Below are 6,000 nucleotides of genomic sequence, written 5' to 3' on the forward strand. Positions count from 1 at the left end.
CTTAGCAGTGGTAGTAATGGTCTTTATAATGTGCTTATGGAATGCACAATAGAAGCATGACGTCTGCTTCTCGCTCGCAAGAAGTGTACACTATTCTAAGGGAGACAGCCTTATAATACTCTAAACCAGTAGAATCAAATGAAATCAAACGTTTAATCTAAGGCATACATATATATGTAGATATATATGCATATATATATGTAGATATATATACAGATATATATATATCTATATCTATATATATCTACATATATATATATATACTCTAAACCAGTAGAATCAAATAAAATCAAATGTTTAAGGCATATAGATTAAACATTTGATTTCATTTGATTCTACTGGTTTAGAGTATTATACGGCTGTCTCCCTTATGTGTATGACAGTGCTGGTGTTGGACATGTACAAATAAGGGTTAACAAGATCTAAGATCCTGATAGCCTGGGAAGACTTGTTGAAAGAGGTGGAATTTTAGGAGGCATCTGAGGTTGGGATGGGTTGAGGAATGGCGGTTTTGTAGGAGCAGGGAGTTCCAAGCCCGGAGGGCAAGTGACTGGCTTTCACAACTGTGAGGGGCCAATGCCTCCACCTTAATGGTGATTTTCTCCTCTGCAGCCTGGCTGTAAGAGCAAAACTCACAATGGTGAGGCATATGCCAGCTTATGACAACACTGTTAGAACTACCCATCCTAGAATGCTCAGAGCATAGATGTATCCTTGTGCCCCTCTCCCTCCACAACTCACACACACATACACACACACAGAGTTACCTTCTGCAGTTATCCCTAAGTTCCCTTGGAAACATCCTTACACATAGCCAACCTCTATATGTATTATAGTAAACCCACTTCATTGTCTGCCCTGTATCAGACTATATCCACTTAGAAAGTGTAACGAAGGCACTTTCTTCTCTAGCTAGAGCCCTGTAAAGATCAAAGACTCCCCCCACTGTAAAGTTTTAGATGCAGGGAAGATGAAACTTGAGCAATATTTCTGGCAAGAAGATATAGATATCATGAAATCCTATTTATTAATGCTTAAAGCAATCTAGGAAGCAAGACTCTGTTAAATTGTTTTGCCCTTATTTCAGTTGGGATGCAATGCTGGGGAGGGTTTAATATGTGCCTAAAAAGATACATGTCTGCTTGCTAAATTGGAGAAGCAGCGTGGCGCAGTGGAAAGAGCACGGGCTTTGGAGTCAGGGCTCATGAGTTCGAATCCCAGCTCTGCCACTTGTCAGCTGTGTGACTGTGGGCAAGTCACTTAACTTCTCTGTGCCTCAGTTCCCTCATCTGTAAAATGGGGATTAAGACTGTGAGCCCCACGTGGAACAACCTGATTCCCCTGTGTTTACCCCAGCGCTTAGAACAGTGCTCTGCACATAGTAAGCGCTTAACAAATACCAACATTATTAAATATTTCCATTTCATAAATTCAGAGACAAATTGCATCAGAGCAACATTTGGAGTTAGGGAAGTAATCTCACTCTATGCCAGTCTACTTGATCCTAATAACTGTACATTTTAACAGTATTCCAAGTATTCGGGTTTTTGAGATACTGGCTTCCATCACACCTAGTGGTGCAAAAGTGGATTTAATTTCCTTAGGGTGTTTCCTTTAAATCTTCTCTCAGATATTTCCAACTGGATGTAGATATTTGTATTTAGCAGCTGGCAGTACTCAGTGAAATGAAGCATCTTGTTTTCCACATCATAAGAAGATTGAACAGAAAATAACCTACCTTATCATATTAGAAAGTTAACATGAGTCATTCCCTTTAATCAAATCTGTGGTAAGTGTGCACAACAAAAACAAAAAAAAGATCAGTCACAGACATTCCAATTCAAGAGTTTAAAAAAACAGTAATAGCACAATGTATCATAATATTTTTTTAAAAAAAAGATGTTTCCCCAGGATTTCATCTGTTTCTGGGAGTCTTATTGAGGAGAAATATCTTACAGCCATGATAATAGGTGCAAAGCTATATTTATTGAGGGATTTTCTTTAATACGGCAATTACATCAAATAAAAGAATATATTTTCTTAGTTTCTTAAAATGTTACTCTCAAATTCCAGTTGCTATAACAACTTGATTTTGCTTCCATTGAGAGATCATTTTTTATCATACATATGGATTTTTGTGTAATAAATGTGTGACTAATTCCTGATTGAGTTATTTTATAACCGAAAAGACTTTTGAAAACATTAAAGATCATTCGACCTCTTAAGTAACCAAAATAGAATTGCAATTTAAAGTCCCTTCAAAACAAAATCAAAGAGCTCCCGAAAGAAAACATCAATAGCTCATAATACCCTTTCACAGATCTCATGCTATTTTAAGGGGACATATTCTTTCCATGAAAATTAAATATGCTTGCTTATATTATAGGAAGAGAATTATATTTCTCTTTTCCAATGGGCCAATCCAAAACTAGTTTTATGGCAACATTATCAAAACATATGGCTGCAAAACACCTTCCTTCTGGCTCATTTTTTCATTGTTTTCATCTTTAGGTTCAACTGCATCAGGAAAGCAGGAAAGACAGCAGGAGGTGTGTGAAGCTGATATCAAGGAGCAACTTGCTTCCTAGCAACATTTCTCAGGAAACACAGCCTCATTTGTCAAGTTGTCTTATATCAGAGCCACCGGAGATGGCCCTAAGAGCAACCGATGCCAGATGCAGTGGAGCAAAATAAAAGTTAACATTTACCTAACCACAATGAAAATAGATCAACCTAATAATATATACGCACATATCTATCTGTGTATATACATATATATGTGTGTGTATATATATATATATATATAAATAAAACACACACACACATATCATGGCTTAATGGAAAGAGCTTGGGCTTGGGAGTCAGAGTTCGTGGGTTCTAACCTCAACTCTGCCACTTGTCAACTGTGTGACCTTGGGCAAGTCACTTCATCTCTCTGTGCCTCAGTGACCTCATCTGTCAAATGGGGATGAAGACTGTGAGCCCCACATGGGACAATCTCATTACCTAGTATCTACCCCCGTGCTTAGAAGAGTGCTTGGCACATAGTAAGCACTTAACAAATAGCAACATTATTATATAAGCCTTGTTGCTTTTATTAGTAGAAGCAGCTTGGCCTAGTGGATAGAGCAAGGATCTGGGAGTCAGAAGGACCTGGGTTCTAATTCTGCTTCCGCCACTTGTCTGCTGTGTGACCTTGAGGAAATCACTTAATTTCTCCGTGCATCAGTTACCTCATTTGAACCCATATGAGCCCCAAGTTTGGGACAGGGACTGTGTCCAAACTGACTAGCTTGTATCTACCCAAACGTTTAGACCAGAGCTGGATGCATAATAAAAGCTTAACAAACATTATTATCATTATTATCATATCATGTTGATCAGGTTTATCAGTAAGGAACAAAACATATTTCATCTTCTTGGAATGAAGGATTCAAACTGAGGGTCAAGTGGCAAAGAGGGAGAAGGTGCAGTGAATGTGTCTGATTATTTTTGTACTGTACTCTCCCAAGCACTTAGTACAGTGCTCTGCACACAGTAAGCACTTAATAAATACAATTGAACAAATGAATGAATGGACAATAGCATGGCCTTCCGTTGGAAAAAGGTTCTTTCCTCTTCTTGGCAATCCCATCTATGTGAGACAAAACTGATTTGGAAGTATTGGAAAATATTATTTTGTCCCATTTTGACACAGAGCCAGCATAATGCTAAGCACCAACCAAATGTTAGCGAGGCCTGAGGTGCCCAGACAAAGCTTCTGAGAACCACCTGGGCTCTGTTCCAAAATCAGACTCACCCACGGAATCCTGACTCTGTCTGATTGACAAAGCTTTTCAGGGTTTTTCTGAATCACTGCTCGCCAGACACGGTGTTGTCAGCTGGAGGAGTCTGGGCTGCACCCAGAAATCAGGAAGCTGGCCAATCTTCCCTTAGCCTGGGGGCAGGGCTAGGAACAGGCCAAACTTGTCCCTGTTTCTCATTCCCCTTCTGGAAATTTATTTCTGCAATTATTACTTCACGCAGATCTTTGGAGCAAATGCCTGCTGGCTCACTCCCTAAGCTCTGGACTTCTTAGCCCTCCCAAAATAAGATTCTTAGTGAACAAACCAGATAACGTTTCAGTAGATCAATAGTATTCATCAAAAATAATAATAATAAGTGCCATTTGTTAAGTACTTACTATGTGCCAATCTCTGTACTAAAAGCTGGGGTAGATCCAAGCAAATCAGGCTGGACATGACCCCTGTCCCACATGGGGCTCACAGTCTTCATCCCCATTTGACAGAAGAGGTAACTGAGGCACAAAAAAGTGAAGTGACTTGCCCAAGGTCACACAGTAGACAAAGTGTCAGAACTGGGATTAGAACTCAGTTACTTCTGACTGCCAGGTCCATGCTCTCTCCAGTAGGCCAAGCTGTTTCTTCAAATAAAACAGGCACTTAGAACACTCTACACACTCACACTCTTACACAACTATGAGGGTGCACCCAATCCCAATATATTCACACAATTTGGGGTACTTAGAACAGAGATGTTTCGAGATCATCATCAGGAACTTTTCTTCATTTAGCTGAGGTTGTATCTTTACCAAGAAAACTCTATGGATCCACTACCAGAAGAACTGCAGATGGAGGTGGGGCATTCTGGGAGAGATGAGTCCATGGCGTCGCTAATGGTCGGAGACGACTCGACGGCATAAGACAAGGAGCCCCAAATACTCCTTTTTCAGGGACATAAGTATCAGGATACAGCACAAATGGTCTGTCTCAGACAATGATCTCTCATGACTTCATTGAGCACTTACTGTGTGAAGAGCACTGTACTAAGCCCTTGGCAAAGTATAATACAATTGGTAGATATAATTTTTGCCTTAAGGGATCTTAATGTTTGTGTAGTTAAAAAAAAATAGGATCTGGTCATTTCTTTAATGCTTTCAGTTTGCCTCATATATACTCTCAGGTTTTCCGATGGGCCCAGACAGAGAGACATTTATGTTATGGTTCACATGTCTCAGTCGATTCCTCATGCCCCACGCACCCATTCCTTCTAGCATCACACTGTGTCCTAAACAGGTAGGCAAACAATTTCAGAACATAATTTCCCTTTCAGAATTCTATCCAGATGGTGTAGCGAAAAAGCACATCATGGAAGAACTGAACGTACAGGTTTACTAGCATCTTGCATAACACATTTGTCCCTTTTTCCCTATGTTTCCTCTGATAAGTCACCCTCTCTAAAATAAAAAAATAGAAATAAGTACATTGTGGTCTCCCAAGGCAAATGAAAAGGGCTTGCTAGGAAAGGTGCTTATTTTTCTGTTCGAAAATCAAGGATAGTCTGAGGGACGGGACTGAGGTTTTGTGAAAACAGGCTTGAATTGGAATACAAATCAATCAGTGGCTTTTATTGAGTGCTTACTATGTGCAGAGCATTGAACCAAGCACTTATGAGAGAACAACAGAAGTGGCAGACATGTTCCCTGCCCCTAACAACCTTATAGACCTTTCTGAAGTCCTACGAGAGGGAGAAAGAAATGGTTTGCTCATGATAGTCTTAAGTAACTGTGTCCCAAAGAATCCCCTCTTTCTAATAGTAAATATTTTCTATCTCTGTAGATCATTCAGGAGTAGTAAAATAGAATTTGTTATGCATCTTCTGCTTGCAGAGGACTGTACTAAGCACTGGGGAAAAAATAAATGGGTGAGGATAAACACAATCTATTCATTCAATAGTATTTATTGAGCGCTTACTATGTGCAGAGCACTGTACTAAGCGCTTGGAATGTACAAATCGACAACAGATAGAGACAGTCCCTGCCCTTTGACGGGTTTACAGTCTAATCGGGGGAGACAGGCAGACAAGAACAAGAACAACGGCAATCAATAGAGTCAAGGGGAAGAACATCTCATAAAAACAATGGCAAATAAATAGAATCAGGGTGATGTACATCTCATTAAACAAAATAAATAGGGTGATGAAGATATATACATATGAGCG

Source organism: Ornithorhynchus anatinus, chromosome 2 (genome assembly GCF_004115215.2).
Source record: "Ornithorhynchus anatinus isolate Pmale09 chromosome 2, mOrnAna1.pri.v4, whole genome shotgun sequence".
In the NCBI taxonomy this organism is placed as follows: Eukaryota; Metazoa; Chordata; class Mammalia; order Monotremata; family Ornithorhynchidae; genus Ornithorhynchus; species Ornithorhynchus anatinus.